This window comes from Pongo abelii, chromosome 11, assembly GCF_028885655.2.
Source record: "Pongo abelii isolate AG06213 chromosome 11, NHGRI_mPonAbe1-v2.0_pri, whole genome shotgun sequence".
Lineage (NCBI taxonomy): Eukaryota > Metazoa > Chordata > Mammalia > Primates > Hominidae > Pongo > Pongo abelii.
The window spans coordinates 996,183-1,015,094 of NC_071996.2; the positions used below are offsets into that span (position 1 = coordinate 996,183).

The 18,912-nt window shown below is 40.1% G+C and overlaps 1 long non-coding RNA gene across 1 annotated transcript; it reads left to right on the plus strand.

Moving 5' to 3' along the window:
• Positions 1–11,083: 11,083 nt before the first annotated feature.
• Positions 11,084–17,732, plus strand: LOC129053627 (uncharacterized). The gene is made up of 3 exons (XR_010135929.1): positions 11,084–13,823; positions 14,639–14,740; positions 16,875–17,732. It is a non-coding gene; the product is annotated as an uncharacterized LOC129053627 (long non-coding RNA).
• Positions 17,733–18,912: the final 1,180 nt, after the last annotated feature.

Here is an 18,912-nt window from a genome sequence, read left to right on the forward strand (position 1 = left end):
AATTTATTTTAGATTTAGGAGGTACCTACACAGGTTTTTAACATGGGTATTTTTTATAATGCTGAGGTTTGAAATGTGAGGAATTCCATCACCCAGGCAGTAAGCATAGTACTAAGTAGACAGTTTTTCAGTTCTTGGTCCCTCCCTCTCTCCACCCTCTAAGAGTTGTCTATTATTTTTGTTTTTATGTCCATTTGTACCCGGTGTTAATTTCCATTTATAAGTGAGAACATGCAGTATTTTCATTTTCCATTTCTGCATTAATTTGCTGTGTATAATGGCCTTTAGTTGTATTAACGTTGCTGCAAAGGACAAGTTTTGTTTTGTTTTGTTTCGTTTTGTTTTTTGCTAAGTAGTATTGGTGTACATGTGACACTTTTTATATTCAATTTACCATTAATAGGCTGGACACGGTGGCTGACGCCTGTAATCCCAGCACTTTGGGAGGCTGATGTGGGTAGATCATGAGGTCAGGAGATCGAGACCATCCTGGACAACATAATGAAACCCCGTCTCTACTGAAAATATAAAAGTTAGCCGGGCGTGGTGGCATGGGCCTATAGTCCCAGCTACTCGGGTGGCTGAGGCAGGAGAATTGCTTGAACCTGGGAGGCGGAGGTTGTAGTGAGCTGTGATCGTGCCACTGCACTCCAGCCTGGGCAACACAGTGAGATTTCATCTCAGAAAAAAAAAAAAATTACCATTATTAGACACCTAAGGTGATTCATGTCTTTCCTCTTATAGATAGTGTAGTGATGAACCAACAAGTGCATGTGCTATTTTGGTAGAAGAATTTATTCTCTTCTGGGTATATACCCAGTGGTGAAATTGCTGGGTTGAATCATAGTTTAACTCTCAGTTATTTGGAAAGGCTCCAAGCTGCTCTCCACAGTGACTGAACTAATTTGTATTCCTATAAACAGTGTATACGTGATTTTTTTCCCTCTCAAATCTCTTCAACACGTATTATCATCTTACGTTTTAACAAAAGCCATTCTAACTGGTGTACGATGGTGTCTTATTGTGGTTTTTATTTACATTTCCTTGATGGTTAGTGATGATGAGCATTTTTCATGTTATTTGGCCACTTTTATGTATTCTTTAGAACAGTGTCTGTTATTGCCCACTTTTTTATGGGGTAATTTTTTGCTTGTGAATTCTTTAAGTTTCTTATAGGTTCTGAGTATTAGATTTTGTCAGGTTCATAGGTTGTGAATATTTTTCCCATTCTGCTAGCTTTGGGGTTAGTTTGTTTTTATTTTTCTAGTTACTCTCAGTGTGATTTTAAATTGTTAGTTTGAGATCTTTCTAACTTCTTGATGCAAGTATTTAGCACTCTCAACTTTCCTCTTAACAGTGCTTTTCCTACATCCCAGACATTTTTTTATATTGTGTCTCTTCATCTATTTCAAAATTTTTTTAATTTTCTGCCTTAATTTTGTTGTTTACCCGAAATTCATTCAGGAGCAAGTTGTTTAATTTCAATATCATTCTGTGATTTTGTGAGATTTTCTTGGTATTGATTTTTACCTTTGTTCCATTGTGGCCTGACAGTATGGTTGGCATAATTTTAATTTTTAAAAAATGTATGGATAATTGCTTTATGGCTAGGAAGTGGTCAATCTTAGTGTATATTCTGTGAGCAGATGAGAAGAATTTACTTTCCATAGATGATGTGTGGCATATACTATAAATGTCTATTAGTTTCAATTGATCATGTGTCAAATCAAACTCCAGAATGTCTTCGTTAAGTTTCTGCCTAGATAGTCTGTCAAACACTTAGTGGGGAGTTGCATTCCCCTACTATTATTGTGTGTCTGCTTGAGTATTATTGTAGGTCTAGCAGTACTTGTTGTATAACTCTATGTTCCCCAAAGTTGGGTGCATCTACATTTAGGATAGCTAAGACTTCTTGTTGAATTGAACCCTTTATCTTTATGCAATACCATTCTTTATTTTATTTTACTATTAATTATTTAAAGTCCTTTTTTCTTAAAAGAGAAAAAATTCCACGTATGGTGGCTCATGCCAGCACTTTCAGACTGAGGCAGTAGGATTGCCTGAGACCACGAGTTTGAGACCAGCCGAGGCAATATAGCAACATTCTGTTTGTACAAATTTTTTTTAAAGAAAATATACAGGAGTGGTCGTGTGCACAACTGTGGTCATATTTACTCAGGATACATAGGTGGCATGACTGCTTGACTTCAGAAATTTGAGGTTATAGTGAGCTGTGATTGCACCACTGCACTCTGTCCCAGGAGATGGAGTAAGATCCTGTGTTTTGGTACTAGTACCATCCTGTCTTGGTTACTGTGGCCTTTTAGTATAGTTTGAAGACAGCTAGCTTGATGCCTCCACCTTTGTTCTTTTTGCTTAGGGTTGTCTTGTCTATGCAGGATCATTTTTGATTCCATAAGAAATTTAAAGTAGTTTTTTTTTTCTAATTCTGTAAAGAAATTCAGCGGGAGCTTGATGGGGATAGCACTGAATTTATAAATTTCTTTGTGCAATACGGCCATTTTCACAATATTGATTCTTCCTGTCCATGAGCACGGATTGTTTTCCGTTTGTTTGTGTCCTCTTTCATTTCCTTGAACAGCGGTTTGTAGTTCTCCTTGAAGAAGTCCGTTACATCCCTTTTAAGTTGGATTCCTAGGTATTTTATTCCCTTTGTAGCAATTGTGAATGAGAGTTCACACATGATTTGGCTCTCTGTTTGCCTATTATTGCGTATAGGAATGCTTGTGATTTTTGAACATTGATTTTGTATCCTGAGACTTTGCTGAAGTTGCTTATGAGTTTAAGGAGATTTTGGGCTGAGATGAGGGGGTTTTCTAGATATACAATCATGTCATCTGCAAACAGAGACAATTTGACTTCCTATTTGAATACGCTTTCTTTCTTTCTTTGGCTGATTGCCAGAATTTTCAATTCAATATTGAATAGGAGTGGGGAGAGATGGTGTTCTTTTCTTTTGCAGGTTTTCAAAGGGAATGCTTCCAGTTTTTGCCCATTCAGTATGATATTGCCTCTGCATTTGTCATGATTAACTCTCATGATGTTGAGATAGGTTCCATCAATACATAATTCATTGAGAGTTTTTACCATGAAGAGGTGTGGAATTTTATTGAAGGTCTTTTTTGCATCTGTTGTGATAATCATGTGGATTTTGTCATTTGTTCTGTTTATGTAATGGATTACATTTATTGATTTGCATATGTTGAATCAGCTTTGCATCCCAGGGATTAAGCTGACTAGATCGTGGTGGATAAGCTTTTTGTTGTGCTGCTGGATTCGGTTTGCCAATATTTTATTGAGGATTTTCGCGTCGATGTTCATCAGGGATACGGGCCTGAAATTTTCTTTTTTTGTTGTGCCTTTGCCAGGTTTTGGTTTCAGGATGATGCTGGCCGCATAAAATGAGTTAAGGAGGAGTACCCCTTTTTCTATTGTTTGAAATAGTTTCAGAAGGAATGGTACCAGCTCCTCATTGTACCTTTGTGGAATTCGGACGTGAATCCGTCTGGTCCTGGAATTCTTTTAGTCGGTAGGCTTGTAATTACTGTCTCAAATTTAGAACTTGTTATTGGCCTATTCAGGGATTCGACATCTTACTGGTTTGGACTTGAGAGGGTATACGTGTCCAGGAATTTATCCGTTTCATCTAGATTTTCTAGTTAATTTGCAAAGAGGTATTTATAATATTCTTTAATGATACTTTTTATTTCTGTGGGATCAATAGTTATATCCCCTTTATCATTTCTTTTAGCATGTATTTGATTCTTCTCTTCTTCCTTATTAGTCTGGCTAGAAGTTTACTTATTTTCTTGATCTTTTCAAAAAACCAGCTCCTGGATTCATTGATTTTTTGACGGGATTTTGTGTCTCTATCTCCTTCAGTTCTACTCTGATCTTAAATCTTGTCTTCTGCTATCTTTTGAAATTGTTTGCTCTTGTTTCCCTAGTATTTTTAATTGTGATGTTACGGTGTCTATTTTAGACTTTTTCTGCTTTCTCTTGTGGGCATTTAGTGCTATAAGTTTCCCTTTACACTCTACTTTAGCTGTTTCATATTTTACTTTTTAAGAACTCAGTCTTTCTTTTTCATCATGATAGTCTTGACTGTTTTATGTTTATGTAATGTAAAATTGACTACACAGTATTTACAAAGATTTTACCAAAATATTTTATTGAGAATGTACAAACCTGTCATTCAAATAGAGGAGAAGTTACATTGTAGTAATAAATAGCCACAAAACAAAACCCAAAAAGACATCCAAACTAGAATAAAACAAAACATTTTAACAAAAACAGAAAGAAAAAACTGGCAACATATTTGTGCAGTTTATATCACAAAGATGCTCACGTCTCCACTCTGAAGAGAGCTTTTAGAAGTTCATTTAAAACATGGCAAAGACATTATCCCACACTTCACAGAAAAAATAAATTTAAGCATCTGTTAACACATGAACATATTATCAAGCTCAGACATAATCAAAGTTAAATATTTCACAAGAGATTCTACAGTTTGGGAGAAATAGAAAAGTGTTTTTTTTCTTTTCTCCAGGCCCACAAGTCTAGTTTCTTGGGCTACCTCAATATTCTGGGGTTTTCATCAGCTCCCCAAAATATAGGAAGCACAGAGCAGGTGGTGGCTGAATGTGGGTTATCCTGTGAAACCATATTTAAGATGAGAGCCCTTGGTCAATTGTATTGTAATCAGCTGGCTCAGGAAAGAAGACCTGGCTGTCCAGAGCTCTACATCTACAGCCCTGGGTATGACAGGAGGCCTGAGAACCCATGGGGCCCAAACCCACCCCATTCCAATAATCATCCAGTATTGAGGACTCTGACACCAAATTCTCACAGAGCATATGCTTATGCAGTGTTACATTTAATTTCTCATTACAATTGGGAAATTGATGTCCCAAAAGAGGCAGGGACTGGTCCAGATCTCGGGAGGTAGGCAGGCTCCAGAGCATTAGGGAGGGCTCCAGCTTCCTAGGCCTTGGCTCCGTCCTACCTATCAGGTTTGTTTTGCAAATTAGAGTCTGTAGCTACACATTCAAGGGCACAGAAAATGAGCAGATCCAGAGTTCTTTTCACTTGGGGACCTCTCCATGTTAGTTTCAAGATGACAGGACTGGGGTTCTGCATCCAGCTCTGAGGGCACCTGGAAGTAAAATGAGCTATGCTCCACCTCAGCTTAATGTAGACTATGCCTACAGGAAAGCCTGTTTTCTTCCTCATAAAAAGGAGTGCCTGAAGTGGGTGACCTCGATGATTTCACCTACTCTTAAGTGTCTGCCTGCCTGCATTCTTGCTCTGAGACTGAAATGCATCCACTCTCTGCAGGTCCTTCAAATCAGAGGGACGCATGGCTACTTGAGAGTCTTCTTGTGTAGATGAAGATGAGACAGAGTTAAATGTGCCAGAGCATTGGACTCCAAGGCTGAAGTCCACGAAAATCCCAGCTACTGTTGGGTTCTTAAGGTCCTCATTTGAAAGTGGTAGGAAACGATTTCACTGGATAAGTGGAGGATACTTCATGAATAAATAGCACAACCGAAAAGGTGGAGGCAAAGAGAGGGCAAAACGGGATTCCTAGGTCACTCATTATACTTGGGACCTTCAGATCTTGCTACTTTATCCCCTAGGACCTTGAAGAACCAGTGTCTTGAGGACACAAAAATCAAGGTACCTGATTTGTTCCGTAGTGCTCCTGCATGGGGCTGTAGTATTAGTGATGGCCTGGAGGTGGTTACAGCCTGCTGTTTCTGGTGCCCACTGAGCTTTACTGGAGCAGGTGGAACAAGTAAGAGTCACACACCTCATGTTGTTATGAGTGACCTCCAAATTATCATGTGGTGAAAGGATGAAGGGATATTAGAGATCCCCCATATAACCACAGCCAGTCTGTTTTCTCTTGCGCTCACCCTTTGCCAGCTAACCTGGTGGGTCCAACATGTGGTACAGAAAATTATTACATCATGCCTGCACCCCCCAACCCAGGACCAAACCGTCTGAGGACAGCTGGACAAAAATACTAAAGCAAGTATATGTGAAAGAAAAGAGCAAGGACTATAATATAAAGTAGATTGTTGGGAAGAAAAGCTGGAAAATTATTCCATGGGAGGACCTCAGGCCTCACTGGGGTGACTTTTAATCCATGATGAGGATGACAACAGGAAGGCATCTGCACAAGCATGTGTCAGGGAGAAGCCACCCTTAGTGAAGAGACTCATAGGTGTGAGTTTGACAGAGGTTACAAAGGAACTAGTTTGGCTGCAGACACCCTGAGGAAGATATAAGCAGAGGGATGGAGAATCCTAGGACCTGGGAGATGAGGCTAGATATCTACTCCTTTCTGACAACATTGCCTTAAAACTCAGGACTTTCCAACGACATATAATATCTCATAATTTGTGTGGACCAGAATCTGGACACAGTTCAGCTGGCTACCTCTGCCTTCAGGTCTTTTAGGAGACTGGGGCTGTGGTCTTAACTGAAGCTGGACTGGGAAAGTATGAGCCTTTAAGCTGACTCGTGTGAAAATTGGCAGGGTTTAGTGTGGACAGAGAGCCTGATGTTCCTTCTCTCTACTGGTCTGAGCACCCCCTAAGGTCTTTGCTATGTGGGTCTCTGCATGGAGCATCTCATAACATTGGAGCTTGCTTTCTGTGTTTGAGGAATACAATAGAGAGAAAGAATTAGACAAAAAGGTTTACACAAAAAGAGACAGAGAGAAAGATCGAGGGCGCAAACAGGAAAAACCCAGTAGTAGAAAAATGAGAGATTTGAAAAAATCTTGACAGGGTGCGGTGGCTCACACCTGTAATCCCAGCACTTTGGGAAGCTGAGACGGGTGGATCGCCTGAGGTCAGGTGTTTGAAACCAGCCTGAACATCATGGTGAAACCACCGTCTCTTCTAAAAATACAAAATGAGCCAGGTGTGGTGGCACATGCCTGTAATCCCAGCTACTTGGGAGACTGAGGCAGGAGAATCACTTGAACCTGAGAGGCGAAGGTTCCAATAAGCCGAGATCGCACCACTGCACTCCAGCCTGGGATACAAGAGTGAAACTGTGTCTCAAAAACAAAAACAAAAACAAAAACAAACAAACAAAAACAAAGACAGAAAAAAAAAACTTGAGAATTACAATAAATTTTCTTCTATATTTGTGTTAAAATTGTAACCCCCGGTGTAATACTATAAGGAGGTAGGATGCAATTAACCCCTGAGGGTGGGACCCTCTTATAGAGATCACTGGCTTTATACAAGAAACTGCAGAGGGCTCTCACCCTCCTTCTACAAAATGAGGATAAAACCTGAAGTGTGCAGTCTGACATTCAGAAGCGAGTCATCACCAGAGCTCAACCCTGCTGTCACCCTGATCTCAAATTTGAACCTCTGGAAGTATGAGAAATTAAGTCCTGTTGTCTATAAGCTGCCTATCTATTGTTCTTTGGCATAGCAGCCTGAGGTAATACAAAATTGAAATCCTTTTCTGTATTTCATTGGACAGAAGCTGAATTTGTAACCCCTACACTGTTAAAAAAAATGACTTAAAAAACGGATCTTCAGAATGAAAATAGGAAACGGCTTGTTGAAACACTAAAATTGCATCTGCTTATGAGATTTTTAAACATTGGCTGAAATTGTTCTAACCAATATGGCCAACTGAAGTCCATGAAGAATCAGTTTGCAGATGTTAGAGCCCAAATTTCCTTTGTGTGTTTCATATTAACTCTCCCTGAATTTGCATGTGACCTGTGAGGAAGCAAGAAGAGATGACTGTGTATGTTTCATGACTTTCCATATTCCTGGTTTCCTTCCAGCAATCCCCTACAGAACCCACTTCCTAGGCCTTTTCTAATCACTGCCTTAAAGCCAGTATCACAAAACAAATTTGAGCTGGACTCCTATCTCCTTGTTGGCCAACCTGCAAGATGATATTTTCCTCAAAACCGAAGGGCCATACTACTGGCATCAGGCAGTAGGCCATTTTATTCAATAGAAAACTGAGTCACTAACCACCTAGTTCTGGGACACTTTGTGAAGACTTCCCCTGTCATAGGCGTGATAAGGCACATGGATATGATTCTAAATATAAAGAGAAAGCACTGTAAAGTTGAATTCCTGTATTAGTCCATTCTCATACTGTTATGATGAAGTACCCGAGACTGGGTAACTTATAAAGAAAAGAAGTTTAATTGACTCACAGTTCCACATAATTGGGGGGGCACCTCAGAAACCTTCTAATTACAGTGGCGGACAAGTGAAGTGACTGAGAGCAGGGGATATACCAGATGCTTGTGAAACCATTGGATGTCGTGAGAACTCATTCACTATCACAAGAACAGCATGAGGAAAATCCGTCCCCATAATCCAATCATCTCCCCTCAGGTTTCTCCCTTAACACCTGGGGGTTATAATACACAATGAGGTTTGGGTGGAGACACACAGTTAAACTATATGAATGCCAGAGGACAATATCTACATTTAATTTCAACTTCGTACTGGAGCAGAATGAAAGTGAGACCCAGTGGAGAAGTGACATTCCCAAGATCACCCTGCCGGATCCCAGTCCTGTTTGAGTTGTGGCCCGTGTTACCTCCCACCTATTCTCCTAATGCTTCCATCTCTAAGTGTGTGCATCATCTACAGGTGACACCACATCATTATTTTTATGTCTTATCTTATATACACCTAATCCATTCCCTAGGAAGTAGATGATAGCATCATCCCCACTGTGCATGCTAGGAGGCTGGGGAAGCCTCGAATACACAGTGACTTTTGTTGGGTCCCAGAGATGGTAAGAAAAACAAGGTAATGTTCCAGCTGTCTCTTCTTTCCTGGAACCCAGGCTGCATTTAGTTCTTTCCAGGGAATTAAGAGGAAGTTGTGTTTGCATAATTGTGTACAAATAAAGAGTTGACATGGAAGAGGAGACTGAGCAATCAGTAGCATAGTGGGGTCTTTGGGTAGGTCTTACAGAAACCAGAGGCCCAGTAGATGGAACCTTGAAGAGTTTAACACACTTTATTAGTGACAGAACCCAACAGCAGTTAAGAAACCAGGAATCCACATTCTTGAGACAGCTCTGTATCCATCTCTGTTTGTGAGAGATGCTCAAGAGATTGAGATATTCTTTCATTGTGTCTTGAAATTTCTGAGTTTCTGCCTTACAAAGACTCAATGTAAAAGTCTTATCTGATAACCCAGATGTCAACTCAGTCCTCATCCCTGATGCCCCGGGCTATTGTCTGGGTGCCCCTACAAATAACACAGGGCAGGCCAGGACAGGTCCCTCCACGCAAGGCCTCTCTTGTCAACTCATCTGGGCAGTCCCACACCACTTCTTAGTACCATGAGTTGTAGGGGTAACAAGAGAGTGGGCACTCTTCTTGGACTGAAGTAGATTGTCAGATGTTGGAACTCTTGTGTATCTGTCATGTTCATACTCAGGCCATAGCTGGCAGAATAAAAAGAAGAGAGTTGGAGAAAGAGTCTGTGTACTCAGATGTGAATTCCAAGACTTTAACTTGTCCTCTGCCTTCCTTCATTGATGGAGATTTATACAGATTCTCCTTATGTGCCTAATATGAAGAGCAGAATTTTTCTTTTCTTTTCTCCTTTCTTCTCCTTTTCTTTTCTTTCTTTCTTTCTTTCTTCCTTTCTCTTTCTATGTTTCCTTCTCTCTCTCTCTTTCTTTTTTTTTTTTCGTGAAGTCTCGCTCTGTCACCCAGTCTGGAGTGCAGAGAAAAGCAGAATTTCTAATGGAGGTGTCACATACAGTGAAAACAAGGAAGACCACTGACTTTACTTTGCGTGGTTTCTAGACACTTTTTACAAGCTGCATTCAGATTGATGAGGAGCGGATTGATGTGGCCAGCTCCTCCCTCTTTTTGGAAACAGAGCAGATGCACTAAACCAGCAACCTCAGCCAGCACCGGGCTGTGCTGAGAACAGCCACATAGGGGTCTCTACAGAGAGAAACCAAGAAGAGCGGGACAGATCCAGGACCCGGGCTCAAATATGAAAACTCTCTGGGCTTTGTTCTACAGCCTTCCCATGAGTAACTCATAGTCTTGTTCCAGTGGAATCGGGCCTTCATTAGTCTCAGTGGCAAGTTGGTTATGTGGAAAATCTCTTCACACACTTGTGCAAATAACAGTAAAGACTTTTGTATTGTTTTCACGTTACTTTAGGCCATGAGTATTTACGTCTGTGGCTGCAGTTTGTATTAGTTTCCTGCCCCAGGTATTTCTTGCAGCATGCAGCTTCAGTCCTACCAGACCCTCAAAACTTAAAAGCTAACATAATTACTAGCGAGAATTTCGCAGGAAAATGGAGAAAGTGTTACACACAAAAAAGTTTAAACCACTCTATGCATGTTTCTGCAATGTGTTATCTGAAGAACTCATCTCTGTAGCCCATCAGGGCAGGAGCTGGGCTCTCACCTTTTGATACTATTCCATAAGGGATGTTCTTCCCCACAGTGTTTAGTCTTCTGACGCTGGTACAGCCTGACATGATGACATTCTGCTGTCATGTCAGTCATGCTGCAGGGAATATTCTGTGAGTGTCCTAATAGGCTGGAATCATTTGCTAGGGTGAAGCCCATCTTTGGTGCCCACTTTTCTGTTGTCTTCTAATTAGCTTTATTCTAAGCAAATCCATGTCTATTTTATTTATCTGTTTATTTACTTATTTTTATGTATGGAAAAACACATTTTGTTATTTACTTCTTTATTTAGAGACAGGGTTTCCCTCTGTCACCCAAGCTGGAGTACAGTGGTAGAGTGGTGGGATCATGGCTCATTGCAGCCTCAAACTCTTAGGCTCGAATGATTCTCTCACCTCAGCCTTCTGTGCCACCATGGCCTGCTAGTTTATTTTAATTATTTATAAAGAAGGAATCTCATTATGCTGCCCAGGTTGGTCTCAAACTAATGGGCCCAAGCAATTCCCTCATCTCAGCCTCCCAAAGCACTGGGATTAAAAACACGTACTGAGCTGTGCCTACTTCAAAAGACTGAAAATAAAAAATAGATAAATCTTTGCCTGATTAAAAAACAAAGCAATAGTTTCCAGGTCTTAGATAAAGACAATTTTTTGTCACGAAGAATGGCAAAAGGCTTATTTAGCTGTTAAAATGATTTGCTTATATTTCAAAGAAGCAGAGAAAAAAAGGTACATATAAAAGTTTTCCAGGCCAGGCAAGGTGGTTCATGCCTGTAATCCCAACATTTGTGGAGGCCAAGGCAGGAAGATCTCTTGAAGCCAAATGTTTGAGTCCGGTACAGGCAACATGGTGAAATTCTGTCACCATAAAAAAATAAACTAAAATAAATATGGCTGGGCATGTTGGCTCACGTGTGTAATCCCAGCACTTTGGGAGTCGGAGGCAGGTGGATAATGAGGTCAGGTCCTAGAGACCAGCCTGGCCAAAATGGCGAGACCCTTTCTCTCCTAAAAATAATAACAATAAAAAATAAACCAGGCATGTTGGTGTGGGCCTGTAATCCCAGCTACTCAAAAGGTTGAGGCAGGAGAATTGCTTGAAACTGGGAGGCGGAGGCTGCATTGAGTTAAGATCATGCCACTACACTCTAGCCTGGCCCACAGAGCAAGACACTGTCTTGAAAAAATAAATAAATAAATAAATAAAGTTAGCCAGGCATGGTGGTGCATGCCTATAGTCCTAGGTAATTGAGAGGTTGAGGCAGGAGGACTGCTCAAACCCAAGAGGTTAAGGTTATAGTAAGCTATGATTATGCCATTGCACTTCAGACTAAGTAAAAGAGTAAGATTCTATCTCAAAAAATTAATAATAAAAGTTTTGTAAATTACATTGTTTAAGAAAAGGGAAAAGAAAAATATAATTTTTTTTATTTTCAAATGGGAGAATAGAGCCTCTCATTTCTAACTTGTATTTCCTTCTGCAAAAACTTGGTCTAGGCCCATGGTCTTGAACTACTGGGCATCTGGATTTTACTAGGTGCTGGATTCAGGCAACTGAGGGGTGACCTTGGGCACACTGTGTGCACTTTAAAAAAAGGGTTTGAGGTGAACTAAAAGGTAAAAGAGGGTAAGTTGCTATTAAGAAACCACAATTGGGAGACAGTTCAGGGTTGATGGAAGGACTGGTTCATGCTACAGATACTGACCTAGGTGAAACTTTGTTCTGACTTATTTCTATGTCCATACAGGAAGATGAGATTATGATCAGGTGGCACAGAAACCTGGGATGGTGAAAAAACCAGGTTGCCCCTGCAGATACGGTGTCTGAGATAGAGCATATGCCAGGGGTCTTGTAGGCACGTGTGTGGGTTTTTGGTGGGAAAGTCTATGAGGAAAGGTAGCGTGGCAACAATCTTGATGCCGAAGTCCTGTCCTGGGAGGGGCTTGACCACATCAACATTCAGTGCGTATGTTCAGTGGGTGAAAAACGTGTGGTGGCCTAAGGTTGGCAGGAGGGCAGAGGTCATCTGTTCTCAGAACTTCTTCCCTCAGAGTCCTTGGTCCTTCTCACCCTGGGAGGATGCCTGGAACCACAGGGCAGTGCATGGGGTAGCAGGCTGTGTGCAGAGCAGAGCCTACCTTCCCTGAGACACCTGGAGTCTCTCTCCAGCAGAGGCCCCCATATTGTCTCTCTTTGTACAATGCTTTTGATCCTCAATGTGTAAAGTTCCCTGAAAACCCACTGATTCTCCAACACCCATTTGTTGCTCCAAAATTTAATTCTGACACAACTTAGAGCTTGCACAGACCCCACAAATTCAGGGTTCAGTCTCACATCACCGCTCTCACTGCAGAGGACAGTCACATGTCCCAGAAGCCCACCTATACTGCTGAGCTACCTTCTATAAATCTGAGACTCCCATAAACCCCTTTTCAAGTTAAATAATTTGACAGAATTACTAAAAAAAAATTAACAAATAACTCTAATTATATTTACCACTTTATTATAAAAATATAACTCAGAAACAGACAAGTGGAAGAGATGTCTAGGGCAAGGAACAGTTGTGGGTGAAGGTAATCCTGGAAATAGGTATATTTAAAGAAATTCCCCCATTCTTTGTATTCTCAAAGAACAGCTGAGTGAAGAGAAACGTGCTTCCCATTATGACTTTTAGGATGCTCTCCTCTGTTTTTTTTTAACCTATCACAAATATGGACACAGATTGCAAATTCCTATTTTTAAAAATGAACAACCGTTCAGTAATTTAGTCTTCAGTGGTCAAAACAAAGTACTCGTTACAAAAATTTTGCTTGTTTCTCTTCTTCCAACCACCCTGTGAACTTTGACTCACCCACAGCCTCAGCAAACCTACAACACTTATTTATACATACCCCTGCCTAAGAACAGGCTGACTTCAAGGTGAAACATTACCTTATCTGGGATCAGATTTTGCTACCCTCCATCCTGTGCTTCCCTTCCTACCTTCTTTGTAAACTTGTTTTCTCCTCCCTATGAAATAAAGCCCTTTTCCACCTAACCTTTGATATCCTCAAATTTCTACTCATTTGCACTTTTTCTTTGTTGCAATACTTCTTAGGTACTTCTTAGACCAAGTCTAGAAACAGTCTCAGGACAATAACAATTCCATTCTAGAAAGAATCTCCCAACATTTCTTCTATCTCAACCTCAACTGCATCTGCCTGTGAACTTCCAGCTTACCAAGGCTCTATATCTTCTGGCAGTGACAAAGGCTCCTTCCATGGTTGGTGTGAGCAGGCTTGGACACCTGCAGGGCAGACACCCAGGAATAATCAACTGGGCCTTCAGTGGTCCCCTTTTGCAGGATCAAGGTGGGCTTTAGCTTTTAGTCAATGGTCTAAGACCTCTACTTACCAGTTAGAGTCATTCAGTTAGTTTTCAATTTAAAAAATACTTCATGTTTGAAGAATCCAGCAAAAATAATTCAAATCTAAGGTATAAAAGAGAGGAAATTATGGCCGGGCATGGTGACTCATGCCTGTAATCCCTGCAATTTGGGAGGCCGAGGCGGGCAGATGACATGAGGTCAGGAGTTTGAGACCAGCCTGAACAACATGAAGAAACCCCGTCTCTACTAAAAATACAAAATTAGCCGGGTGTGGTAGTGTACGCCTGTAATGCCATCTACTCGGGAGGCTGAGGCAGGAGAATCGCTTGAACCCGGGAAGTGGAGGTTGCAGTAAGCCGAGTTCGTGCCATTGCACTCCAGCCTGGGCAAGAAGAGTGAAACTACATCTAAAAAATAAAATAAAATAAAAACATTATAAGGGGCTTACATCTTATAACTCATCAAGAAAAGCCAAAGTACCTATCCCTTTCAGAAAATAAATATGTAATTTAATTATGTTCATAACAAGTCATTTAGTAAAGAATTAATCATATGTGAACACTTCCAGTAGGTACAAGTCTCAGCTCCTAAATCTTAGCATTACCCTCAGACACCCAGCTGGCGGCATATGGAACAGAGATATTCACTTTCACAAGTTCTCTGTTTTGAAAAAAAGAATAACTGATGTGATAAATTTATGTAATTTGACAATTAATCTACCTCACTTGCTTGTGGATATGTATTCATTTCCTACCACTGTAGTGGAAGAGAGACTATTCCTGTCTTTACACCTGGTAGTATTTCCAAGAGAAAGCTGTGAGATTCTGCTTCAAATCACCTCTCAAACAAATAAAAAACAGACTTGGGAAACGTACTACACTCATTCTGCTGAAGAAATTGGTAAGTTAAGAATTTTTAACAAATGAAATATGTTACTACTTAATTGTATTCAAAATTCACCAACTTAATTGTGTTTATAAATGTTTTCATACATTTGAAGCTCTACTGATCAAACATAATTTACAGTTAATGAAAAAATGAAGTTAAAATAAATACAATAATATTTTCAAAGTGACAAAATTAGAAGGTGACAATGCCAACTGAAACAAAGACATATCTGACCCAAGGGTCAAGTCAAGCCATTCTATGACTTGGGATATTTTCCCTGCTCCCATCTGGTTCAGTGAAGTGGGTCATGAGCGTCCCACCAGGAGCCGCTACGCTGTGCTCCACTGTGTCTGTGAGGTGGATTTTACTTTGTGGGTTTTTGCACTGCCTCACTGGGTTGGGTTTCTTTGTCTTTTGAAATATTTTCTCTCCCTTCAGCAATCTAAGAATATTTTTTCCTCAGTATCAGCATCCAGTTGCCTGGACTGAATTGTGTCTCTAAGGAATGGACACTAAGCGTTGCGATAAGAAAATCTTAATGTCCTAAGGGGTTTGCTTTTAGTGCAAGGGTATACCTGGAGATTCCTTCCAGGTACAGTGCATCCAACCACTCCACAGAGAGGCTGCATTCCCTTACCTTGGGCTGTTCCCTGAGAGGAGATGACACAAAGGATGCTATTTACTAGACACCTCAAGAGTCATGGCCACTGTTGGCATCTTGGGGAATCCTCAAACAGTTTCAAAACTCAAAACCAAGAAAATAACGCAAGATAGCTGAGGATGTATTGCCCTGTGAAGTTTCCAGAATGAAACCTCAACCCAAAGACATTCTGATGGGGTGTCTGTGTCAAGGGAATATTAAAGACAGGGGCACAAATGTTTTCTTTTTTTTTTTTTTTTTACTGTGAAGTGTCAGGGGATTGTTATCTGCTTTCATCTCCTGTAAAATATTTACAAATGAAAAATATTTTTTAAGACTGCTTTTTGAAAAAATGAAGATTTAAAATAGTGTGTCTAAAATGTACTATAAAGAAGAGTTGATAATGTTTTGAGTTACACAAAGTTAGTTAGTGTTGGTAAGTGTCAGGAAAGAACTGGAAATTTAAAATCTGACTGCAAGCCAGAGTTAGGCTGGGGCAACAGAGTGGTAGATTTGAGGATCTACTTGCCACACTTTTGGAAAATGCATGAGAAGACTAGTTCTCTTTTGGAGTCTTAAAACAACAAAAAAAGGCGATTATGATGAGGTGGCTCTAGTGTCCTGAGCTCTGAGTGGAGAGACAGGCCAAGGCCTCCCTAGATCCAAAAAGCTGCCCATTCTTCTCTAGCTGTGCACCTGATTAGATACTTTCCACTCCAGCACCAATGATCGGATATAGTTCAATTCCCCACCCCACCCCCTTAGGCCATGGGTGACATATGTGATTTGACACTGGGTTGAATAAAGCAAGAATTATAGGTTTTTCCTGGATCCTTTTATGGCTGGGCTTCCACCATGCACTGGACACTAGCCCTGCCTGTAAAATAGTTGCATTTACATTGGTGAGTAAGATTATTTTTATTTATGAATAATATATATGTGTTATTCATATGTGGAAGAAATATAATGACAATTATTTTAAAATTTCAATTTTTTTACTTTCCTGGCACATCCAGGCTTTAGAGCAGGCAGCCTAAGATTTCAAATAGGAGGCAATTCTCTAAGAAATAATATGTGAGGGACATGTGAATTTTAAATATTCTAGTAGCTACATTTTAGTAAATACAGCGGCATGCTTGCCTGTGCCTGTAGGTCAAACTGTTAGGGAGACTGATGTAGGAGGATCACTTGAGGCCAGGGGGTTGAGACCAGCCCAGGCAGCATAGAGAAAGCCATCTCTACAAAAAAAAAAAAAAAATTGAAAAATTAGCCAGGCCTGGTGGCGCATGCCTTCACTCCCAGCTACTCAGAAAGCTGGAGGGGGAGGATCACTTGAGCCTGGGAGGTCAAGGCTGAAATGAGCCGTGATCACACCACTGCACTCCAGCCTGGCTGACAGAGCAAAACCATGTCTCAAAAAAATGATCTCTGGAAAGGCATTTTCTTTTACGGCAATGTAGCCAAACAGCTAACTATATATTGAAGCCATCCTTTAATTTTTAACAGGGCAAGAATGTTTTCTAAGACCCCGAACTCCAGATATGCGATGGGGCAAATCCTGAATTGTACATGGATATCTCTCACAGCTAAAGCATCCCTCACCCCTATCCAGCGCTTCTTACTCCTGCCACAAGAGAATCACCTGCGGGGAGGAAAACTTTCAAAATCCCTAAAATCGAAGTTGTAACCGATCAATTAAATCAGAATCCTTGGAGATGGGTCTGATAAAAATACGGTTTAAAGCTGTGCAGGTGATTACAATATGTAGGCAAGCCACAAAATCGTGGCTTTAACCAGCAGCTTTTGTTAGAAATGATTTCTCAAATGAATGTAAAAACGTTTGCTGCTGAATTGTGACCTTCCAATTTTACTTGCTTTTCCTACAATGTATATTTTGCAGACCCAGGCTTGCTTCTCGTCCTGTTCCTGATTCACCCAGTGCCCTGTGTATTCAGTGCATCCTGTGCACGGGTCACTGTGCTGTGTACCCTGGCCTGGGTGAGCATCATTCTTCGGGGAGAACCTTTCTGAAAACAAAGCTGCATTCCAAAAAATTAAAACCATGCTACTTACTGTATTGAGGTGAAAATTAAAAGACCTAAGGGACTCATCCAAAATTTAAAACATAAATAAATAACTTGGAACATTAATATACACCTGATGATGTCCTGAGTGAACATGCCCCACTTTAAAACAAAACAAAACATTACTATTATTCTAAAATATTAATTTAGGATTGTTATGAAAATATGTACTATTTAAATTTTTATTGGTGTATAACATGCATACAGCAATATAGGAACAAAACATTTATGGAATGCTTGATGAATTATTACAAAATAAATACACTTGTGTATCTAAGAATCAGATTTGTTCATGCCCTTGACACTTTCTCCTTTCCAAAGGTAACCAAGATCTTAAGAGCTAAGTGCAGATAAACTTTGTCATTTTGTACAAGTGTTTTATTACACATCATTAAAAATGTATACGCAATACAAAAAAAGTATAACAGACCAGTCACCAAGCTTTAACAGCTACTAGTCATGTGTCATTTTTGTTTCACCTATACTTCCAGCCATTCCCACTCCAATTTCATTATTTTTTAGGCTTTTTGGATAAAATATATATTCATTGCAAGGCACAATGTGAACTGTAAATAGTAGAGAGATGGGGTTTCACCACGTTGGCCAGGCTAGGCTTGAACTCCTCACCTCAGGTGATCCACCCCCTTCGGCTTCCCAAAGTGCTGGGATTACAGGCATGAGCCGATATACTCGGCCTGAGAATTCATATTTCTAACAAAGTACAAATCCATAGGGCGCACATGACCACTGCAATGTCTGTCTACAGTAAATACAGTTTGATGAATAAAATGAAAGGCAATTGACCTAAGGTGAAAAAAAAACACAAAAAACAATCAAACCATGGGTAGTATGTGCTATCTGTAAGAACATTTGGTTAAGAATAACAAACCAGTTTTATCATTCTAATAACCAAAATTAGCAAAATTTCTAGTTTTTCTTTCATAGAAATGCTCTTTGCAAGAAAAAATTTTCATATAGTGAGAGCAAAAATGACAACCATGTGCAAGTAAATGTCTTATGAAATTAAGTAGCAGATATCATCAACCTCAATACCTTCAGATAGTTACCCCTAACTCAATCATTTACATACCAAGTGCAGATAATTTTCATAGCTTCCTATTAAAATTATATTTTAATGCCTTACAAATTGTGACTGTTTTTAAAGTTCACCAACTAAAATTTTGTATATGACATATGATAAATTCCACTTCAAGTCACCTTACATTTACTTAATTTTATTAGGCAGTGTCTGTCTACCACCCAGTAATACGTGGGGATTCTCCCTCCATTTGCACAGACATCATAGCTGGGGAACAGGGATTCACAAGACCCAGGCTGTTCCCTACATATTTTTCCTCCTCAGACATCAGTTCATCAGTCAATCAAGTCATGTGAGAGTGGAGGCCATGTATTCCGTATTCTTGGGCACTCTCCTCCAAGGAGGAAAAGGCCAGGAGGTC